Genomic DNA, 26,079 nt, shown 5'->3' on the forward strand with positions numbered 1-26,079 from the left:
TTTTGATGAAAAATGATTTGCTTGGCTTGGTTGCTTGGTTTTTGTGCTTGCTTTAGTCAATTACCTTCTTGCCCTTGAATTTGTGTGGTTACAAAGCCACCACACCTCCTTCCTTCCCATGTCATGCTTATGTCACCTTGCACATGTCATAATGCTCCCACTTGTCCACACCTTGTGGTTTGATGATGTCACAATCCCTGGCTTCTTGTACAAGCTTGTCTCTTGATCACTTATTTGTTTTACGGTTCGCTTATCTTTCGTTCTCGTTTATCGTTTGAGGGATCATACCCGGGATCTTATTACTTAGGTTCCCTTAACCTTTCTCAATATATTATATTCCTTTTATGATCCTCTCCTATAATCCTTTAATTTAAATCTTTTTTATCCTGTTACCTTATACTCAATTCTCTCCGTATCTTGTGAATTTCCGGGAAAAATCAAAGTGTTCGGATTTGGATTCTGACGATCTTTACATACACTTATATCCCATATAAAGTACTAATAAAATCTCAGAATATCCATATCAGAACCCCTACATAGTGTGGCATGAAAAGTTTTCTCATTCAGCAAAAACACTATTCATAAGGGTTTCAAAAATTTCCCAAAAATTGGGGTTATTACAGTCTCCCCTCCTTAAAAGGATTCCGTCCCGGAATCAGATAGAAAGTGAATAGGGATACTCTCTTAGCATTGCACTTTCTAACTCTCGAGTAAATTTTCCCACTTTGTGGTTCTACCATCAAACTCTTACTAGTTTGATAACCCTTCTCCTAAGCACTCGTTCCTTTTTACTCTATACCCTTCCTGGTTGCTCCATATAGGTTACGTCTGGTTGCATGTCTATGCGCTCATATGCCCCTATTTGTCTGGCATCCGAATTACACTTCCATAACATTGATACGTGGAACACGTTATGAACTTGCTACAGGTTCGGGGGTAGGGCTAGCTCATATGCTAACTTCCCAAACGTCTTAATATATCCAAGGGTCCAACAAATTGTAGACTTAGCTTTCCTTTCTTTCCGAACCTCATCAATCCTTTCCAAGGGATACCTATAACATTACTAGGTCCCCTATTTCATACTCTTTATCCTTTCGTGTCAAATCAACATACTTATCATGACCATCTTGGGCTACTACCAGCCGTCCTCTGATTAGATCTATCATATCCTTGGTCCTTTGGACTACTGCGGGTCCGAGCATCTTGCGCTCTACAACTTCATCCTAACATAAGGGAGATCGACATTGTCTTCCCTCAATGATCTCATAAGGTGACATCTCGATAATGACATATGATCTATTGTCGTAAGATAACTCAATCCGAATTAAGTGATCATTCCAAATTCTTTCAAGTCTATTGCACAGACTCTCATTATTGCTTTTAACATTAGAGCTTCTGCTTCTCAAAACCCATTCTTTTCCAGTTCGTAATCGCTACTACCTTCCGTTCCTAATATTATACTGGTTATACTTTTGCTCGTTAGCGTTCTATAACCTTTTAATAACCACGTCAACCTTAGTATCACGAATGTGTTCCCATTCCGCATATTACCACCACTTTATTACTCCTTTTTCAGTTGCTTCTATTTTCCAAAATTTGATCAATCAAATAGAAGTAAAGGAATTTGTTGAGAGATCACTAAGATCATGAACACTTGTTATATCGCATAGTTAGTACAGAAGGTGGCCAGCCTTTAGTACTTGACAAGCAATTAAACAATAGCTGGTATCCTACTAGGCTTCTATCACACAGATAGATAGTCATTCGGCAATACCTCCCCTTTCTGGAAGGGTTGTTCTTCTCAGCTTACATGAAATGAAAAGAAGAGAAAAGAACGAACTGAAGAGAATTGTATATATGAAAAAAAAATATACTGCCACAAAATATCTGGCTTGGAATCTACCTCTGAACTATAGAGGTTTGTCATAGGAGAACAAAACATATATGTATTTATATCAACATCAAGTATTATAGCATCGTATTTCCCATGCCTAAATATTTCTATTCCGTTCATCATTCTATGGACCCATGCTCTTCCTTGAGCTTATACACAATCACCTTTGAAACTCCCTCGACATCGAAAATCGAATCTGGGATCTCATTCTAGACCTCATCGTTACTAGAACCCATTTCTATACCGCAACCTTCTTCGTATAATAATACGACTCTCTATTGATAAGAAAGAATAAATATTCACTAGGTAGATACTCTACTTAATTAGTCTATCAATGATAACTTATACACTACCACGACCCGATTAGTGGTACTCAATCTCAACATCCATTCCAATACAACTCTCACGATTGTAATCAGCTCGTTACTCGCAGAATCATTGCTGCCTTACTATGGTCCACCACTGACCCACTGTCATCATTCACTTTCCATGAAATCTTAATAGCTAACCATACGGAGTCCATACATGTCGTATCAAATCCTTCTAAGGAGGTAACATAATCACCATTCATGATTCATGGAGTACACTCCTGATTCTGACATACATACATGACATGAAGCAGATAAAATTTGCAGAAGAGTTTCGCTCAAAGCAACGATAGCAGGTTAATACCATTCTTAATCATATGACTTCAATAGAAGACTTAACTCAAAGGTTTGTTTAGTCCTTTTTGAAATATGGTCCTGGCTTATCTCAAGATAGTATCTTCTGAGATAGATAGCCCACTCATGGCGATTACACGAATTAAACCTTTACTAACTACTATTACGGCTGGGTATTGCACAGTCATCAGAAGGAATGTCAATCTTCCAAACCATAATACAACCTTCAGCTTTTAACCATCATCACTGTATCCTTTGGCACAAGCGCCTACAATTATCCTTTTACCGTTAAAGTGTCGGCCACCTCTTTGGCCTTTCCTGGTAGTAATAGTTCCTTACAGTCAATGTCATTTTAACCACCTCCAAATAAATTTTCTACCTTATTTCAATCACAGCTTATGTGAAAATGCTTTTCTTTAATATCTGATGAGTAAATAAAAAAAATATCACCATTTTTCCATAAGTTATTGCCTCAATCTTTAGAGGCTAATCACTGTCAAGACTGACTCTTAATCATACTTAGAACATCTTTTATCTTAAGTCCTAATTGCCCTGAACAATTTCGACCATTACTGGTTCGATCCATAGTTTCTCGTGGTTTAACACGTGCCCTACTTGGCAACATTATAATTACGTCATATTTTCTTTATCAACATTTCTATTCTTGAGAATTTTGAATATTACCTTTCTCCTTGTAAAACCTCTAAGGTTATCCTTCAATCGTTCCTCCTGTATTCCCTAGATACAGGGCATATCAAGATACCATTTATTAATACCAGAATCATTGTCTATATACTTCTGAAAAATTTCTCCACTGATTCTTAAAGGTTGTTGTTACCTTAACCCTTTCCCAATCATTCTGTCAAAACTCATACTGTCCCTATTAAGGGTGAAATGCCAACCTTTATGCATTCCCCTAGGATTCATTTTAAGTTACCGATGTTCTATCCTTAATTCCACCTTTAAAAGGTACCTGCATCCTTCCATGGATAAATCAAGTCATATATCCCTGATAAGGGTGTCTTATTCAATCATTCCCACCTCGATAGTCTATACCTAACTTCATAATAGCATCCTTATTCAAATTGAGGTCAATCCATATGGCCTCCAAAAGATAACAATGGTCATCCACTTTTCTTTCTTGATTTGGTAATGATAACATGGATGTTCTGGAAGATATTGGTCATGTTCAACGTGAACTTCTTCTTAATAATTCCTTATTTACTTTTGTTGTTTATCTCAACAGTCATCTCAATGTTGGGATATCTTTCATATCTGGCGTCTCCCTTTCTGGGTATCATGCCACCGGTCTTACACTTTACCTTCTTGAAGGTCACTTCCTTCACCCAATTTTCTTAATTTCTTACTTTCTTATCTCCTCAGTCTATCCGCGTCTCATTATTTATCCTTCGAATTATCTCAAGGTTTCCTCGAATTTTCCCAACTTACAGGGGATAAAATATATGTATCTCTTATACCTTCAACCATCAATTTAACTCATGGTGAATCACTCTCATCCGGACGATTACCTACTTTTCTATTTCTATTTCTACGAGTCTTTAGGGTTTCCTCATACCCAACTCCCTTATCATTCCTCAAACTCTCTTGCCTTTATATTCCTTTCTCTTATCGTTATTTCATGAACCAACACAACATAAGCATTGATTTCAAACATCCCGTCATTCTGGATTCGTGTCTTCAGAACGAATCTTGATAACTTTTACAACTTAGATTCATAATTCATCATACTCGTCTGCCTTTGTTCTGGCTCTTAAGCTTTTACACTATTCCATAACCTTGGGAATTACTTTCCCGAAAACAATTGGCTGAACTTTAATCAGTTTATTATAATCTCTTGCTCCGTGCCTTCCTTGGCCTTTCACCAGCAGGTGGTCTCTCTCTTAGGAGGGTGAGTGATAAAAACAGTGTTTTGTGATTCGTCAATCATTTAGAATCTCAAATGATTTCTATATTTCCTTTAGCCAGGCTCTTGCCTCGACTAGGTCAACCTGTTCCTTGGAACTCTGAGAGCTTAACGATTTAAAGGTCATGAAAGAATTTCCTGCCGCATTGTCCCCTCAGGGTGGTGGTTGGGGATAATAGTCTAAGTTCTGTCTAGACAGGTCCATAAATTGCCATATAGGAGTACCGTCTCGGGTCTCCTTTCCTTACTCGACTTTCTGTTTCCTTAGTATGAAATGTTTCAACCTTCTCCCATAATCGGGGTTATCTTATACATTAAAAACCATGTTTTCCACTCTATTATGTTATGGGTTCTTTCTTTCTTGATGGCAACCTCCCTGACTATCACACTCTGGGTTTGCCCTAAATCCTATTCCTCAACTATGGCTCTCATCTAAGTTCTCATCCTTAAGCTCTTGAACTTTCGGAACCCAAATTCTATAGGAATACCTCATTATTCCCTTATCATCTTTCTCAGTATTAATCTCATATTTATTTGTTGGCTCTCTGCCTTCATTCATCACCTTTTTCTGGCACAATATGCTCTTTTCCAATAATTCGGTCTCTATTGCAATCTCAAACAGCTTTTCGGTACCGGCTCCGGTTACCTTCACTACTATTTCCATTTTCTCAAAATCTCTTATCAACTCTCCCAAAGACATTATCATCTTGAGTCCCTCCTTTTTACTAATGGCATCAGCCACCACATTGGCTTTCCCCGAATGATAGAGAATCTCCCACTCATAACTCTTGATTAGCTCTAACCGCCTCCTCTGGCGTATGTTGAGCTCTTTCTACGTAAAAAGGTACTAGAGCTCCTATGGTTTGTGTAAATCTTGCACTTCTCTCCATACAAGTAGTGCCTCCAATTTTTAGGGAAAAACTATTGCCACGAGCCCAAGCTCATGGGTAGGGATATCGAATTTTATATTCCCTTAATTATCTTGACGCGTACGCGATTACCTTGTTGTGCTGTATAAGAAGCACCCTAATTCCTTATGCGAAGCGTCACTACATTTCACAAAATCTCATTTTCCATCCGGCAACGCCAACACAGGGAACGTCACCAACCTTTGCTTCGGTTCTTAAAAGTTGTTCTCGCATTTCTCTGTCCATTCGAACTTCTCAGTCTTACGAGTAAGCCGCGTTAAAGGGGCTACTATCTTTACAAACTTGAACGAACCTCTGGTAGTGACCGGCCAATCCTACCTCTGGTAGTCGACCCAACCAGGGTCATCAATTCATCAGTGGTCCTTTATCCAATCTCGTCAGGATCCTCCATGGGATCCTCCTCAGCAACTATCCCTTCTAGGACAACATCCTCAACCGCTACATCCTCAATATCAACATCATCCGGTCCTGCGTTAGGACGCTCTATTGGATCCACAATCTGATCTCCAATTAGTAATAAAACATCATCGCGTTGATGTTCCTCAACTTCAGGGTTCGGAGTCCCGCTACCATATACGATAACGAACTACGCTTCTATCGCTACATTTATAAGGGTTCCCATAAGGGTTTTAACTGTCAGTACTACGTTAGGTAGTCCGACTATGAACTTGGCAAGAGTTCTTATTATCTTAGTGAACTTATTATCTTAACGTCCCATCATCTCTGAGGTTTATAACGCTTGGCTCTGATACCATTTCTGTAACACCCCCAGATCCGGGGTCGGGGATCCGGGTCGTCACGAGTTCCATTTCCCTTAATAACACCCAATCTTAATAATTACTCAACTACTCTGTACTGTGACCCCACAATAAACACACACACCACACGTTATAGTCTCAGAGATGAAATTTAAATAAATACAAGTCTTTGAATCCACAATTTAAAAGTTATTACAACCCAAAATGATTACTTGATAAATTTACAGTTAATTGCCATTATCTGCCACAAGTTATAATTATACATAATTGATTCTCAAAAGTAGATGGTCTGATCTACAATAGATCTACCTCTGCAGCTATAGCAGCTACAACATCAACGGGAAGATGCGGGACGCTTCCCACGCGCTTGCGCTGGGTCTGCTGGAGTCTGGCCATCTTTCCTAACTGTTGTTGTGTGATGAAAGAAGAAAGCAAGGGTGAGCAGCAAGCCCACCAAAATAATATGTATAATGATTTACAATATATGAGCCTACTCATAATACTCATGAAAGTCTTGGTCAAAAGAAATGAACCAAGTTGATAACTTAATGCGATGAAGTCGCAAAATATTCAGTATATATACATATATACTTTTCAAAATATTGGAAGTCCTCTTCCATGCATAATATACACAAAGTCCTAGTGTGTAACTGTATGAAAAAAATATCGTTGCAAGGTGATCTCATATATCTAACCTTGTCTCAACGTTTTTCTGAAAATCTTTGTCATACATAAGACAATTATTAATTAGATATAAGTTTAAAAGATGAGGTTACCAAATACCCGAATATACTTATATCTTTCCCAATACTACTTGAACTACCACCGTTCAAGTTATAATCAGTTTCAAAAGTTCATCACATAGACGAGACTACAAGATAATACTTGAATAGATTCAACCTTTAAAATATCATCAAAATAAAATGAAGTTATGAGATACTTCATTTGATGCAAACATTATTTTGAAAACTTGACCCTGCCAACACTCAACAATCGCCCAACCGTAGCCTTTCTATCGAAGTGCTTTGGGTAGTGTTGCAGAAATATCCAATTGGATGATGAACTCATTACGGGAGTTTACCGCGCCAGGAAGACCACTTACGATGATCAGTCGTAGTAGTACAACCCCACCATTTTCTACATGTAGAGGAGAACCTGTCGGATTTACTTGTCAACCGAACACTGAACTCCTAAGGAATGGACCGCCTTAGCGGAACTTCCAGGCCATTTGGGCCAATATAATAAGGCTGGGCCGGCGCTACTCGACCACTTACGCCACTCCTAGTTCAGATGAAATCCATGACTCTGAAACGTAAAGCTCGTTTCCCCCTTTCCCCAAGTAGAAACTTGTTGATACGGCTCCACCAAGAAGTCGTACCTAGTTGGAAAGGAAAACTCACCGATATTTCCCAGGCGATGCCTGTTAATGGATTAACTTGTTCCAAGAATTTTACTTCCCGAATATTGGGTAAGTAATCAAAAACTCTTTTACCAAGACAGCAACCTTGTTGCGAATATAAAACACACCATCGAGCCGGATCCCCCAGGTTTTGAGCGAGTATTTAAATCCCCTTTTTAAAAGGAAGATCTTAAATATAAAAATAGTTTTGGGATCCGCTCTAACTTTTGAAAATCATTTTAAAGACTCGAAAACACTTTAAAGAGTGTTTGAAGTAAAACTGATTTAATGAAGTAAATCAGTCCCCAGAATATTTAGAAAATGTCTGAATATTATTATTTAAATAATATTCCCATAAAAGATAATCTTTATAAAATAATTGAAGTAGAAGTATTAAAACTTATACTTGAAATGAATAGCAAATAATCAAAGATATACTTATACGAAAGTAATATCTTTATTTGAATAATCAAAAATAAGTTTGATTATCGACACCTTATTCTTTAATAAAATAAAGAATATATCTCAGCAAATAATCGGAGTCATAGATCCTCAAATGAATATTCAAATAATATTCAATAAATAAAATAAGCTGAGTCATAATACCTCGAATGAATATTATAAATAATATTCATTAAATAAAATAAAGGAGTCATACATCCTCAAATGAATATTCAAATAATATTCAATAAATAATGTAAAGGAGTCATACGCCTTCGAATAATATTTGAAATAATATTCAATAATAAAATAAAGTTAAAGTTATCGAATAAACCTTATTCGATTAATAGTTTTAAAAACTATATCCATATATATATATATATAAATATATATATATATATATATATATATACTCGGGAACATCGACTCCCGGTTTAGAAATATGTTCACCTTTTATCCCCTATACTAAGGGTATACGCAACTACTTGCTTATTTCTAGCATAGGTATTATGCAACTATAAGCATTGAAATCAACAGATAGATAACCAGATTACGAAACAGACATGCATATATACCATATTAGCATGCTCCAATATATCGCAAAATTTGCTAATAACAATCATGCAATATCACAAGATAATGCATATACATATATTTACATCACAACAACAGTATAACGGGTAGAAAACTTGCCTGAGCGACTGGGGGTTACGAATGGCTCGGGACGAGTCTGGTAACCTATAAACAACAAGTAAGTTGGAATTAAACCAAAGTCACTTGTAAATCTATACTTTAACTAACTTAGACTCTAACGCTTGTTTTGCGCTTACTGATTCTCTTAAGTCACTCGAGTACCCTCGGCTCCACCATTTTTAATAATTTAACCTTTACGAGTTTTAAGGCGATTCCTTCGCGAGTGTCTTACCAACTGCCTAACACACTTACCATAAATGTTTCATACATTAATTAACCCTTTTTGGTCTTTAACCTATGTTTCAAAGTAAGGCGAGGGGAAAAGTTTCGTTCGCGAAACGCCGTTACTTGAAACGGTTGTTTCTCCTAAACCGTGCATCGGAATCGAACGAACTACATATCAAAACGAAGCTCGTAACATGAGCTATCTAAACATAGCAGTGGTCATAATCTAGCAGGGGGTTCTCGGGTCCTAATGTTATGCACAAAAACAGTCCAAAGAAAATCGGACGTTACGACGGCTATGTTTACGCGATTACCAATGTTTAAACTACTCTAATTAACCACCAACCAATTCATAACCATCAATACAACAAAACTTCACCTAAACCATACCACATCAGTCCATAATCTCCAAGGTTTTCAACTCAAACAACCACAATCAAGATCTATGAACTATAATCAAGCTTCAATTACTAAAACACTTCCAAATCAAACCAAACTACTAATAATCACAATCCATGCTTCTCATTTCACAACACCAACCATTAAACTTACTAACAAATAAAGTAAAGGCTAGGGTTTGAAGTTTATACCTTCCTTGGGAGGTGTTAAGTTGCTAGGAAGCCTTAGGGAGCCTCCTACAAGCTTGATCTTTCCAAAGAAATCAAGAACACAAAGTTAGGCTTTGAAGTTTCTAAAAGTCCGATTTAAAGAACTGTAAAAATGAGGGTCTTACCATGATTATTTGGACGAGACTTGTGAACAAGAGTTGTAGGCCATCTCAATACCTTTCCAATGAGCTATAGAACACAATATTTGAGTGAGAAATGAAGGAGATACAGCAGTTTTAGTGTTCTGATTCTGTTTTGGCCGAGAGCATGAAGAACAATGCCTTGGTTTCTTTTTGATTTTGATGAAAAATGATTTGCTTGGCTTGGTTGCTTGGTTTTTGTGCTTGCTTTAGTCAATTACCTTCTTGCCCTTGAATTTGTGTGGTTACAAAGCCACCACACCTCCTTCCTTCCCATGTCATGCTTATGTCACCTTGCACATGTCATAATGCTCCCACTTGTCCACACCTTGTGGTTTGATGATGTCACAATCCCTGGCTTCTTGTACAAGCTTGTCTCTTGATCACTTATTTGTTTTACGGTTCGCTTATCTTTCGTTCTCGTTTATCGTTTGAGGGATCATACCCGGGATCTTATTACTTAGGTTCCCTTAACCTTTCTCAATATATTATATTCCTTTTATGATCCTCTCCTATAATCCTTTAATTTAAATCTTTTTTATCCTGTTACCTTATACTCAATTCTCTCCGTATCTTGTGAATTTCCGGGAAAAATCAAAGTGTTCGGATTTGGATTCTGACGATCTTTACATACACTTATATCCCATATAAAGTACTAATAAAATCTCAGAATATCCATATCAGAACCCCTACATAGTGTGGCATGAAAAGTTTTCTCATTCAGCAAAAACACTATTCATAAGGGTTTCAAAAATTTCCCAAAAATTGGGGTTATTACATTAACTAAAGCCAGTCTCTGTGGGAATGAACTAGAAATAATTCTATATTACTTGTGAATGCGTATACTTGCGTGTATTATTAGCGCGTGTTTAGCGACTAGCAAGTTTTTGGCGCCGCTGCCGGGGACTGCAGTGTTAATTTTTTGTTTATGTGTTTGTCATCAGTGATCGTTAAAGTTCATTGACTCGGACATTATTACTTATCTGTTTCCTTGTCTTATTTCAGGTATTCTAGCGAGCGTGTATGCATATGCGTTCGCGGTCTTGTAAGAGAACTCTGGATAAAGCCGAGGAAGAAGTTGTAATGGTTCCAAGGGAAGTTTTTGAGGAAGAAGAGAAGATAGAAGAAGAAGAGAATGTAGATGAACCATTTTTAGTAGTGATGGGGGATCAAGCAGAAATTCCTAAGGCTTTGATGGACTATTCTCAGCCTAAGATCAATGATATTCTGTCAAGCATTATTAGGCCAGCCATCTCAGCTAACACTTTTGAGATCAAGTCAAGCACGATTCAGATGATACAGAACTCAGTTCAGTTTGGGGGTTCTCCTACTGAAGCCCAACATGCACATCAGGGATTTCATTGAGATCTGCGATACTTTCAAGTTCAATGGTATGACTGAAGATGCTATCAAGCTGCAACTATTCCCATACTCTCTAAGGGATAAAACAAAGTGCTGGTTACATTCTCTACCACCAAGGTCTGTCACCATATGGGAGGATCTTTCTCAAAAGTTTCTCACTAAATTCTTTCCTATGGCGAAGACTGCTGCAATCATGAATGCTCTTACTCAGTTTTCTCAGTAAACTGGTGAATCTCTATGTGAGGCTTGGGATCGATATAAGGAGATGCTAAGGAAGTGCCCACACCATGGCATGCCTGGTTGGATGATTATAAATTATTTCTATAATGGATTGGATGTTACTTCTAGACCCATGCTCGATGCAGCATCAGGAGGAGCCTTGGGGGATAAGAGCTACAATGAAGCTTATGAATTGATTGAAATAATGGTTGCTAATGAATACCAGAATCCTTTTGAGAGACTGACTCAGGGAAAAGTGGAATGAATTCTGGAGTTGGATGCAGCAACTGCTATAGCTGCCCAACTTAAGGCTTTGACGATGAAGGTGGACACTTTGGCCAATTATGGAGTTAATCAAATCACTAGTGTCTATGAGCTTTGTGCTGGTGACCATGAGGCTGATCAGTGTGCTATTTCTAGTGAATCAGCTCAGTTCATGAGCAATTTTCAGCGATCACAGCAACCTGTGCCAGCCACTTATCATCCCAACAAACCGCAATCATCCTAATTTCAGCTGGAGCAACGCTCAGAATACGGTTTAACAGCCTTATCAGCAGTACCCAGCCAAGCAGTACAACCCCCCAGGTTTTCAGCAACCGCAATATGCACTTAGGCAGCAACTTCAGCTGCAACAAGCTAATGAAAAGTCTGAATTAGAGGAGTTGAAGCTTATGTGTAAGAGTCAAGGTGTGTCTATCAAGACCTTGGAAAATCAAATTGGAAAAATTACCAATGCCTTGCTAAATCATCAACTAGGTACATTATCTAGTGATACTGAAGTTCCAGGAAAGAGGGAAGCTAAGAAGTAGGTAAAGGCAATCACTTTGAGGTCTGAAAGGGTTGCGAACCCCGAACAAACTCAAGTTTCGAATGAAGAAACTGGGGCTGAAGAAGAAGTAGAGCAGCAGGAAGCAGAAGTAGAACCAAGGAAGACTACTATTGAGCACACTCCTCCTGAGGGTAATACATGGGAGAAACATATCTATCCTCCGCGGCCTTTTCCTAAGCGGCTGTAGAACAAAAAGCTGGATAAGCAATTTGAGAAGTTTCTGGAGGTGTTCAAGAAACTTTATATCAACATACCTTTCACTGAGGCTCTTGAGCAGATGCCTAGTTACGCAAAGTTTATGAAAGGTATTCTCTCTCGGAAAGTGAAGCTAGATGATTTAGAGACTGTCGCTCTCACGGAGGAATGCAGTGCTGTGCTGGAACAGAAGTTGCCTCCGAAACTTAAAGATCTAGGAAGCTTTACTATTCCATGCACTATTAGAAAAGTGTCTTTTGACAGATGCTTATGTGACCTGGGAGCAAGCATCAATCTGATGCCTTTGTCAGTCTTCAAGAAGTTGAACTTTCCTGATCCAAAACTGACTTATATGACTTTGCAGTTGGCCGACCGTTCTATTACATATCCGTGAGGAATTGTAGTGGATGTCTTGGTCAAGGTTGATAAACTCATCTTCCCTACTGATTTCGTAATTCTTGATTTCGAGGAGGATAAGAAGATTCCCATAATTTTGGAAAGACCGTTCTTGGCGACTAGCCGAACCTTGATAGATGTGCAGAAGGGTGAGCTTACAATGCGAGTGCTGGATCAGGATGTAACTTTTAATGTGTTCAATACTATGAAATTTCCTACAGAAAATGAGGAGTGCTTAAAAGTGGAGTTTGTCGATTCTGTGGTTACTTCAGAACTTGATCAATTGTTAAGGTCTGATGCCTTGGAGAAGGTCTTGGAATTCAAATAGTGAGGATGACGAAGGTGAAGAGCAATTGGAATATCTAAATGCTTCTCCCTGGAAGAGAAATATTGATATGCCTTTTGAATCTCTTGGAATGGAGGAATTGAACAAAGCTCCTAAACGCCTCAAGCCATCTATTGAGGAAACTCCTACTCTTGAGCTTAAGCCTTTACCTGAACATTTGAGGTATGCGTTTTTAGGTGATGCAGCTACTTTGCCTGTTATTATTGTATCTGACCTTTCAGGTAGCGACGAGGAGAAACTTTTGAGGATTCTAAGAGAGTTCAATCGGAAATTGGATGGACTATAGCAGATATTAAGGGAATCAGCCCTTCTTATTGCATGCACAAAATTCTGCTAAAGGAGGGTAGCAAGCCTACGGTTGAGCAACAAAGAAGACTTAATCCAATCATGAAGGAAGTCGTGAAGAAGGAAATTCTTAAGTGGCTGGATGCAGGGATTATTTATCCCATTTCTGACAGTTCTTGGGTGAGTCCAGTTTAGTGTATACCGAAGAAGGGAGGTATCACAATTGTTGCTAATGAGAAGAATGAGCTCATTCCTACTCGAACAGTCACGGGATGGAGAGTTTGTATGGACTAAAGGAAGCTGAACAAGGCCACTAGGAAGGATCACTTCCCTCTGCCTTTCATTGACCAAATTCTTGATAGATTGGCTGGTCACGAGTATTATTGTCTTCAGGATGGCTATTCAGGTTACAATCAGATTTGTATCGCTCCATAAGATCAGGAGAAGACTACCTTCACTTGTCCATTTGGTACTTTTTCCTTCAGATGAGTTTCATTAGGTCTGTGTGGTGCACCAGCCATATTTCAGAGATGTATGATGGCCATCTTTTCTGATATGATTGGCCAGAATGTGGAGGTGATCATGGACGACTTCTCTGTATTTAGCGATTCTTTTGACAAATGCTTGCAGAATCTTGGACATGTTCTCAAGAGGTATGTTGAGACCAACTTGGTTCTCAATCGGGAGAAATGTCACTTTATGGTGCGAAATGGCATTATTCTTGGGCACAAGGTTTCTAGTAAAGGTCTTGAGGTGGACAAAGCTAAGGTGGGGGTCATTAAAAATCTTCCTCCACCAATTTCTGTTAAGGGAATTCGCAGTTTTCTTGGTCATGCGGGTTTCTATAGGCGTTTCATCAAGGACTTCTCTAAGATTTCGAAACCATTGTATAGTTTGCTAGAGAAAGATGTCCCTTTCAAGTTTGATGACGAGTGCCTTACCGCTTTTGAGATATTGAAGACGAGTTTAATCACGGCACTTGTCATAACTGCACCTGACTGGAATGAACCTTTTTAGATGATGTGCGATGCAAGTGACTATGCAGTTGGAGCAGTTCTTGGGCAGAGAAAGAACAACATATTTCATGTGGTCTACTATACTAGTAAGACCTTGAATGGTGCTCAACTGAATTATACTAGTACGGAGAAAGAACTCTTGGCTATTGTTTATGGTTTTGAGAAATTTCGATCTTATATACTCGGGACTAAAGTGACAGTTTTCACTGATCACGCTGCAATTCGTTATCTCGTCTCGAAAAAGGACTCGAAGCCTAGATTGATTAGATGGGTTCTTTTACTTCAAGAATTTGAATTAGAGATCAAGGACAGAAAGGGGACTGAAAATCAAGTCGTTGATCATCTATCACGTTTAGAGAACCCTAATGCTACTTCACTGGACAAGACATTGATAAATGAGTCTTTTCCTAATGAGCAGCTGTTTGGAGTGCAAGAGGAAGAACCGTGGTTTGCAGACATTGTGAACTACCTTGTGAGTAATGTCATGCCTCCCGACTTATCGTACGCTCCAATGAAGAAGTTTCTGCATGAAGTGAAGTGGTATATTGTTGGATTTTTTAACGCAGCGGGAGCATGGAAAAACACTTTTACACACACAAAATCCAAATAATAGCATATAAATTATGAATAAAAATTTTAGGGATCGAATCTAACCTTTAAAAATAATTCGGAGACAACGATCAGAGATCCTTAGCAGTTGCTCCTCAAGTGTGAAGCACTCCACCGGTATCCACCAAGAAAACGACTTTTAGGAGGAGGAGGAGGTGGAGAGAATTTGGTTTTCTAAAACTTTTGGGTTTCTTGGGTTAGAATAAAAATAGGGTCTATAATAGTGTATTTATAGGCAAAATTTTCAGCTGAAATTTTCCCATAAATAATATTATTATTATCCCATTTATTATTCTCATTAATAATTAAAACACCTTTTAATTATTAATCCTTTTTCTAAATACTTTAGAAATAATTCTCTCTCTTGATTTAATTTCCAAAAATTAAATCCTTTAATTAATAATATTAAGAACTTTTCTTAATTAATTTATAATCAATTAAATCTCATTTAATCAATTATTAAATTTGCCAATTAATTATTTATTTCACAAATAAATAATTATTTAGCCATTATTAATTAATTCCTCTACCATAAAATCATTCTCTTTTTATGGTGTGACCCTGTAGGTTCAATATTAAGCCGGTAGTAGAAATAAATAATAATAAAACTATTTTATCATTATTTATATAAATTCTCTAATTTATTAAATATGATTAATTAATAAATCACATTTATTCTACATCGTGAGTGATGCTTCTCAACATATCGCGACTATCCGGATAATATGAATTCACTGCTTAGAATACCAAGAACCTGTCAGTGAATAGTTACCGTACAATAAACTCCTTCTACCCTACAATGTCCCGATTAAATACAAGGCATGGATCTCGTGTCAAGCCTATCTAATTCAATCACTTGCTTACCATTTACTATGCGTAGTTCTATGCAAATTAGAAACTCCTTTCTAATTTCATTTACTCTGGCCAGAGATTCCTGAACTAGCATAAGTGGATCAGCCTTGAACATTCGCTTCCTTCACTGGAAGGGTAGATCCTTTATTGATCATACACTATCTTCGTGTACAAATTCCTATACCCAGAAGAGCCCTAATAATTGTCCCTGGAGACTAAGAACTAAACCAAAGCATAGTTCAGTGTACACAAGATGACTATGATGACCTCAAGTCTAAGGATACTTGTACAACTATCACTATGTGAACAACTGCTGACACATGTGTGAACTCCATCAGTTGTTCAGCTGTGCGAGTCATGTTCAGTGAACTTATTCTATAATAAGCACCTACATATTAGCTATAGTGTCACCACACAAATGTCTATGAGAACAGACATCCTTCATAATGAAGCAAGCATAATATGTACCGATCTTTACGGATTATTAATTACCAGTTAGTAATCCTATGACCAGGAACTATTTAAGTTTAGAGTTATCATCTTTTTAGGTCTCACTATTATGATCTCATCATAATCCATAAAAAGCTTTACTCTAAACTATGGTATATCTTATTTAAACACTTAAATAGATAAAGCCCGTAATAAAAACAAAACAAGTCTTTATTAATATCAATGAAATCAAAACAGATTACATAAAAGTTATTCCTAAATCCTAATGCACGATTGGACTTAGGACATATTCCTTTCAATCTCCCACTTGTACTAAAGCCAATCACTCTGGTACCTAAGACTTTCATAAAGTAGCTTTGTGAGTGGGTCTGCTATGTTGTTATGTGTGTCAACTCTAATTCAATACAATATAAGAAATGTTACCGCGCTCCCACTAACCCTTTTGTAGACGCATGGTTCATCTACGTTTTTGATAAAATCAAACTCTTTGATTGTCTCATCAAAACGGATGTTCCATCTTTCGAGAAGCTTGCTTTAAACCACATATGGTTCGCAGTAGCTTACACACTAGGTTTTCATTTCCCTTGGAAAGAAAACCATCTGGCTATATGCCAGATCACATAGTCGTAGTAAGCAGCAATCGCAAGCAAAATCCGAACTGATTTTAACAGGGCTATAGGTAAAAGGCTTCATCAAAGTCAATCCATTGCCTTTGTTTGAATCCTTTTGCCACAATCCTGGCCTTATAGGTCTTCACCTGGCCATCTGCTATAATCTATCTTTTGTATCCCGTATATATAGATTTCATTCCGGATTTCATGGCACTATGCCATTTCTCTGAGTCAACACTACTCATAGCCTTATTATAGGTTACAGGGTCGTCATCATCAATGATCGACAACTCATTGTCATTCTCAATGACAAGGCCATATTACCTCTCAGGTTGGCGAGACACTCTCCCTGATCTATGAATGGGATGTTCCACAAAAGGTTGTTCAGTCAGAACAGGTGTTTCCACTTGATCCGTAGTAGTTTGTGCTTCTTGAACTTCATCAAGTTCAATTTTGCTCCCACTGTTTCCTTCAAGGATAAACTCCTTTTCCAAGAAGGTAGCATGTCTGGAGACAACCACCCGATGATCGGTGCAAAAGTAATACTCTAAAGTCTCTTTAGGATATCCCACAAAACTACATTTTCCGGATCGATATTCCAGCTTGTCTGGGTCAACTTACTTGACATAAGCTGGACATCCCCAAATCTTAACGTGTTTAAGACTCGGTTTCCTTTCTTTCCATATCTCATACGGAGTTTGAGGAACAGATTTGGAAGGCACCTTATTCAGTAAATATGCTGAGGTTTCCAATGCATAACCCCATAGGAATACTGGAAGATTTGCATAGCTCATCATGGACTGAACTATGTCTAACAAAGTTCAATTTCTCCTTTCAGATACCAATCTGGAGGAGTCCACTGGGAGACTATATCATTTACTTTGAGATAATCTAGAAATACTCCATCAAAGTATTCACCACCTCGATCTGATCGAAGAGTTATAATACTATGTTTGGTTGTTTCTCCACTTCATACTTATATTCTTTGAACTTTTCAAAGGCTTCAGACTTGTGTTTCATCAAACACATATCCGAATCTAGATCTATCATCTATGAAAGTAATGAAGTATGAAAATCCACCCATGGCTTGTGTAGACATTGGTCCACATACATCTGTGTGTACCATTCCTAGCAAATTTGCAGCCCTCTCTCCATGTCTACTAAATGGAGACTGCAATGCCACTATAAAGTGAGATTTTCATCATCCCTTTTCTTTTATTAGTTTGTTCAATCTGAAATAAATTATGTCACATACATACAGACCATTATTTAAAGCACCACGTCCATAAAGAATATTATCTCTAAGAGTAGGACATTCATTATTCTCAATAATAAATGAAAATCCATCCAAGTCTAACATGGGAATAATATTCCTCACAATCGAGGGAACAAAATAACAATTATTTTAAACAATAGTCTTGCCCATAGGCCTATGTAAATGAAATGATTCTACATCTTCAGCAGCAACTCTTGCTCCATTTCCATCAGTAGAATCACCTCCTCTTCCTCAAGAGTCCTACTTCTCCTTGGTCCCTGCAACAAATTGCAGATTTGAGAACCACAGGCGGTATCTAATACCCAAGTAGAAATTTGATTTAATAACATATTCATTTCTATCTTGAACATACCTGAATCAGAAGCGGTAGTCTCACTACCCTTCTTCTTCAATTCTGCGAGGTAAACCTTGCAGTTCCTCTTCCAGTGCCCCACCTTATTACAGTGAAAGCAAACAACTTTGCTCTTGGGGTCTTCAGCTTTTGGTGGAACCGGCGTTTTCTCACCTACTTTCTTCTTCTTGGAAGAGTTCCTCTTCCTTTTCTTAGGATTGGAACCTTCACCAATTAGAAGAACAGAACTCTTCTTAGGGGGAAAATTCAATTCCGCAGTCTTCAACATGTTGTGGAGTTCAGGCAGGCTGACATCCAACTTATTCATGTGAAAGTTCACAACACACTGCGAGAACGAACTCGGAAGCGATTGCAAGACCAAGTCTTGGCTCAGCTCCCCATCCATGGCAAAACCAAGTTGTCCAAGACGTTCAATCAAATTGATCATCTTAAGTACATGGTCATTCACAGATGATCCCTCAGACATCCTACAACCGAACAGCTCATTTGATATCTCATATCGAGCTGTCATCCCCGCCACATCATACAACTCTTGTAGATGCATGAGGATAGTGTGAGCATCCATATGCTCATGTTGCTTCTGTAGCTCAATGTTCATGGAAGCTAGTATGATGCATTGAGCAACATTTGCATCATCTATCCACTTACGATACACAACATGTTCATCATTATGTGCATCACTAGCAGGTTCAGTAGGCTTAGGTGAGTCAATCATGTATTCCAGCTTCTCAATCCTGAGAACAATTCTCAAGTTTCGAAGCCAGTCAGCATAATTAGGACCAGTCAATTTGTGAGCATCTAGTATGCTCCTGAGTGATAGTGCAGAAGACATAACGTACAAAGTAAATCTGTAAATGATAAACACATAACAACACTTAGCAAATATTAGATTTCATTTCAAAACACTATATGAATCGGGTCTTTATTCATAAGTGGCTCCCACTAGTTTTCCTAATTTATTCAACCCCCTACGTGAAAAATTAAGCATTCATAATGCTAGTGGGAATAGGGATCCTACATTCCATTACACAACCCCGGCTGTGGCACGAAACGCCATGTAATGTTCAATAGGCAGACAACTCTTGTCAATTACATCTAATGTTATTCCCTAATCAAACTTTAGCCTCTTGAATAATTGAGTCACGGCTGTGGCACGACAAACTCAATATTCTAAGTCAAGTCTAACCCAACATTCCGTATAATTGAATCAGTCCCCAAAGGCCCACGGCTGTGGCACGTAACGACCTTTAGATTTTTATTCAATGTACACATCTCTATGTAATAGACAAGTATTTCTTATTTCGAAATCAAAGCCCTCGGCTGTGGCACGAAACGATAATGATTCAAAAATAAGAACTACTTTCTACCATGTTGGAAGGCTATGACCGACACAAGCCCGTTGTGTCATTGGCCAATTACTACTTGATATTATTTAATATTAGAGGGATTATATTACGTTACAATCATAATCATATTATAAAGAGATTCTTCCTTTTAAATTAAATATTTCAAATCAATAATCAATAATCAGATGATTCCCAGATCGGGTGGAGCATTGTCAAGAGGCGTCACTTAATAACCCTTTCTTACAGATAGAAATCTGTTGTTGACAGAATCATCCTTTCTCTCATATCGAAAATTCATATTCAATTACGTGTTTCATAAACACAAGAATCTCATGATTGTATTCATAATATTATTATTAAGGTTATGAAACAATTTCACTATACTGGGTTATCTAACAAACGCCTTATGTTCATTTAAGTTCACCTAAATCTATCATCGCATGATAAACTAAGCATATATCACATATATCAACATGAATAAACATCAAGGTAGGCATGTTATATCATCTAGCACATAGAACTAAGCATTATACATCTCTATGTATCACATGAAGCATTTAAAAGCAATTAAAAACAGTCAAAAACAGCTTTAAAACACTTCATGGAAATATAAACAGTTCAAAACTTTTATATAAACTAAAATTGATCACTCCATTAGATCCATCTCGGAAAAACGAATCCAACGGTATATTGCACGCCTAAAACGGAGTTACGAAACTCCCAGAAAATCAATTTTAAAATCAACAGAAGGGCTGTAACGCATTCCGGTGATGCGTTACACCCCTTTTCAGCCATTAAAGGGTGTAACGCATTCCGTGAATGCGCCACAGGTGTGTAACGCATTCCCGGAATGCGTTACACCCCTATTTTTTTTTTTGTTTTCAGCAGCCGCCGTTTTCTTTCTTTCTCGAACTCCGTGCAGCAGCCGTACCTGACTGTTTCCGTGCTTCTCCGTACAACAGAAGTAGTACAGCAGATGAATATACAAACATATATATATACTATATATACATATATTTACTTATTTAATTACGAATATTATTACAAAAACTTCAAAAATTCATAATAAAAAATCTATACATCATAAAATTATGAAAAAAATATCCAGACGATCTACAACACTTGTAGAACCCAGATCAACATTCAAAATTATTATGAGAAACGATTTCTCATCAGACAAAATTAATCACAGATATAACTTGTAAAAATCATAATTAATTCATACAAGCACATAAAATTCTGAAATTTTTACCACATATCTATATGCATACAACCTATGCTCTGATACCATTGTTGGATTTTTTAACGCAGCGGGAGCATGGCAAAACACTTTTACACACACAAAATCCAAATAATAACATATAAATCGTGAATAAAAATTCGAGGGATCGAATCTAACCTTTAAAAATAATTCGGAGACAACGATCAGAGATCCTTAGCAGTTGCTCCTCAAGTGTGAATCACTCCACCGATATCCACCAAGAAAACGACTTTTAGGAGGAGGAGGAGGTGGAGAGAATTTGGTTTTCTAAAACTTTTGGGTTTCTTGGGTTAGAATAAAAATAGGGTCTATAATAGTGTATTTATAGGCAAAATTTTCAGCTGAAATTTTTCCATAAATAATATTATTATTATCCCATTTATTATTCTCATTAATAATTAAAACACCTTTTAATTATTAATCTTTTTTCTAAACACTTTAGAAATAATTCTCTCTCTTGATTTAATTTCCAAAAATTAAATCCTTTAATTAATAATATTAAGAACTTTTTTTAATTAATTTATAATCAATTAAATCTCATTTAATCAATTATTAAATTTGCCAATTAATTATTTATTTCACAAATAAATAATTATTTAGCCATTATTAATTAATTCCTCCACCATAAAATCATTCTCTTTTTATGGTGTGACCCTGTAGGTTCAATATTAAGCCGGTAGTAGAAATAAATAATAATAAAACTATTTTATCATTATTTATATAAATTCTCTAATTTATTAAATATGATTAATTAATAAATCACATTTATTCTACATCGTGAGTGATGCTTCTCAACATATCGCGACTATCCGGATAATATGAATTCACTGCTTAGAATACCAAGAACCTGTCAGTGAATAGTTACCGTACAATAAACTTCTTCTACCCTACAATGTCCCGATTAAATACAAGGCATGGATCTCGTGTCAAGCCTATCTAATTCAATCACTTGCTTACCATTTACTATGCGTAGTTCTATGCAAATTAGAAACTCCTTTCTAATTTCATTTACTCTGGCCAGAGATTCCTGAACTAGCATAAGTGGATCAGCCTTGAACATTCGCTTCCTTCACTGGAAGGGTAGATCCTTTATTGATCATACACTATCTTCGTGTACAAATTCCTATACCCAGAAGAGCCCTAATAATTGTCCCTGGAGACTAAGAACTAAACCAAAGGATAGTTCAGTGTACACAAGATGACTATGATGACCTCAAGTCTAAGGATACTTGTACAACTATCACTATGTGAACAACTGCTGACACGTGAGTGAACTCCATCAGTTGTTCAGCTGTGCGAGTCATGTTCAGTGAACTTATTCTATAATAAGCACCTACATATTAGCTATAGTGTCACCACACAAATGTCTATGAGAACAGACATCCTTCATAATGAAGCAAGCATAATATGTACCGATCTTTGCGGATTATTAATTACCAGTTAGTAATCCTACGACCAGGAACTATTTAAGTTTAGAGTTATCATCTTTTTAGGTCTCACTATTATGATCTCATCATAATCCATAAAAAGCTTTACTCTAAACTATGGTATATCTTATTTAAACACTTAAATAGATAAAGCCCGTAATAAAAACAAAACAAGTCTTTATTAATATCAATGAAATCAAAACAGATTACATAAAAGTTATTCCTAAATCCTAATGCACGATTGGACTTAGGACATATTCCTTTCAATCTCCCACTTGTACTAAAGCCAATCACTCTGGTACCTAAGACTTTCATAAAGTAGCTTTGTGAGTGGGTCTGCTATGTTGTTATGTGTGTCAACTCTAATTCAATACAATATAAGAAATGTTACCGCGCTCCCACTAACCCTTTTGTAGACGCATGGTTCATCTACGTTTTTGATAAAATCAAACTCTTTGATTGTCTCATCAAAACGGATGTTCCATCTTTCGAGAAGCTTGCTTTAAACCATATATGGTTCGCAGTAGCTTACACACTAGGTTTTCATTTCCCTTGGAAAGAAAACCATCTGGCTATATGCCAGATCACATAGTCGTAGTAAGCAGCAATCGCAAGCAAAATCCGAACTGATTTTAACAGGGCTATAGGTAAAAGGCTTCATCAAAGTCAATCCATTGCCTTTGTTTGAATCCTTTTGCCACAATCCTGGCCTTATAGGTCTTCACCTGGCCATCTGCTATAATCTATCTTTTGTATCCCGTATATATAGATTTCATTCCGGATTTCATGGCACTATGCCATTTCTCTGAGTCAACACTACTCATAGCCTTATTATAGGTTACAGGGTCGTCATCATCAATGATCGACAACTCATTGTCATTCTCAATGACAAGGCCATATTACCTCTCAGGTTGGCGAGACACTCTCCCTGATCTATGAATGGGATGTTCCACAAAAGGTTGTTCAGTCAGAACAGGTGTTTCCACTTGATCCGTAGTAGTTTGTGCTTCTTGAACTTCATCAAGTTCAATTTTGCTCCCACTGTTTCCTTCAAGGATAAACTCCTTTTCCAAGAAGGTAGCATGTCTGGAGACAACCACCCGATGATCGGTGCAAAAGTAATACTCTAAAGTCTCTTTAGGATATCCCACAAAACTACATTTTCCGGATCGATATTCCAGCTTGTCTGGGTCAACTTACTTGACATAAGCTGGACATCCCCAAATCTTAACGTGTTTAAGACTCGGTTTCCTTTCTTTCCATATCTCATACGGAGTTTGAGGAACAGATTTGGAAGGCACCTTATTCAGTAAATATGCTGAGGTTTCCAATGCATAACCCCATAGGAATACTGGAAGATTTGCATAGCTCATCATGGACTGAACTATGTCTAACAAAGTTCAATTTCTCCTTTCAGATACCAATCTGGAGGAGTCCACTGGGAGACTATATCATTTACTTTGAGATAATCTAGAAATACTCCATCAAAGTATTCACCACCTCGATCTGATCGAAGAGTTATAATACTATGTTTGGTTGTTTCTCCACTTCATACTTATATTCTTTGAACTTTTCAAAGGCTTCAGACTTGTGTTTCATCAAACACATATCCGAATCTAGATCTATCATCTATGAAAGTAATGAAGTATGAAAATCCACCCATGGCTTGCGTAGACATTGGTCCACATACATCTGTGTGTACCATTCCTAGCAAATTTGCAGCCCTCTCTCCATGTCTACTAAATGGAGACTGCAATGCCACTATAAAGTGAGATTTTCATCATCCCTTTTCTTTTATTAGTTTGTTCAATCTGAAATAAATTATGTCACATACATACAGACCATTATTTAAAGCACCACGTCCATAAAGAATATTATCTCTAAGAGTAGGACATTCATTATTCTCAATAATAAATGAAAATCCATCCAAGTCTAACATGGGAATAATATTCCTCACAATCGAGGGAACAAAATAACAATTATTTTAAACAATAGTCTTGCCCATAGGCCTATGTAAATGAAATGATTCTACATCTTCAGCAGCAACTCTTGCTCCATTTCCATCAGTAGAATCACCTCCTCTTCCTCAAGAGTCCTACTTCTCCTTGGTCCCTGCAACAAATTGCAGATTTGAGAACCACAGGCGGTATCTAATACCCAAGTAGAAATTTGATTTAATAACATATTCATTTCTATCTTGAACATACCTGAATCAGAAGCGGTAGTCTCACTACCCTTCTTCTTCAATTCTGCGAGGTAAACCTTGCAGTTCCTCTTCCAGTGCCCCCACCTTATTACAGTGAAAGCAAACAACTTTGCTCTTGGGGTCTTCAGCTTTTGGTGGAACCGGCGTTTTCTCACCTACTTTCTTCTTCTTGGAAGAGTTCCTCTTCCTTTTCTTAGGATTGGAACCTTCACCAATTAGAAGAACAGAACTCTTCTTAGGGGGAAAATTCAATTCCGCAGTCTTCAACATGTTGTGGAGTTCAGGCAGGCTGACATCCAACTTATTCATGTGAAAGTTCACAACACACTGCGAGAACGAACTCGGAAGCGATTGCAAGACCAAGTCTTGGCTCAGCTCCCCATCCATGGCAAAACCAAGTTGTCCAAGACGTTCAATCAAATTGATCATCTTAAGTACATGGTCATTCACAGATGATCCCTCAGACATCCTACAACCGAACAGCTCCTTCGATATCTCATATCGAGCTGTCATCCCCGCCACATCATACAACTCTTGTAGATGCATGAGGATAGTGTGAGCATCCATATGCTCATGTTGCTTCTGTAGCTCAATGTTCATGGAAGCTAGTATGATGCATTGAGCAACATTTGCATCATCTATCCACTTACGATACACAACATGTTCATCATTATGTGCATCACTAGCAGGTTCAGTAGGCTTAGGTGAGTCAATCATGTATTCCAGCTTCTCAATCCTGAGAACAATTCTCAAGTTTCGAAGCCAGTCAGCATAATTAGGACCAGTCAATTTGTGAGCATCTAGTATGCTCCTGAGTGATAGTGCAGAAGACATAACGTACAAAGTAAATCTGTAAATGATAAACACATAACAACACTTAGCAAATATTCGATTTCATTTCAAAACACTATATGAATCGGGTCTTTATTCATAAGTGGCTCCCACTAGTTTTCCTAATTTATTCAACCCCCTACGTGAAAAATTAAGCATTCATAATGCTAGTGGGAATAGGGATCCTATATTCCATTACACAACCCCGGCTGTGGCACGAAACGCCATGTAATGTTCAATAGGCAGACAACTCTTGTCAATTACATCTAATGTTATTCCCTAATCAAACTTTAGCCTCTTGAATAATTGAGTCACGGCTGTGGCACGACAAACTCAATATTCTAAGTCAAGTCTAACCCAACATTCCGTACAATTGAATCAGTCCCCAAAGGCCCACGGCTGTGGCACGTAACGACCTTTAGATTTTTATTCAATGTACACATCTCTATGTAATAGACAAGTATTTCTTATTTCGAAATCAAAGCCCTCGGCTGTGGCACGAAACGATAATGATTCAAAAATAAGAACTACTTTCTA

General features: G+C 37.5%; 1 non-coding gene across 1 annotated transcript; it reads right to left on the bottom strand.

The window, feature by feature from the left end:
* Window positions 1-11,222: 11,222 nt before the first annotated feature.
* LOC141694510 (small nucleolar RNA R71) lies at window positions 11,223-11,329 on the bottom strand. Its single transcript, XR_012563806.1, has one exon. It is a non-coding gene; the product is annotated as a small nucleolar RNA R71 (small nucleolar RNA).
* Window positions 11,330-26,079: the final 14,750 nt, after the last annotated feature.

Source organism: Apium graveolens, chromosome 10 (assembly GCF_009905375.1).
Source record: "Apium graveolens cultivar Ventura chromosome 10, ASM990537v1, whole genome shotgun sequence".
Lineage (NCBI taxonomy): Eukaryota > Viridiplantae > Streptophyta > Magnoliopsida > Apiales > Apiaceae > Apium > Apium graveolens.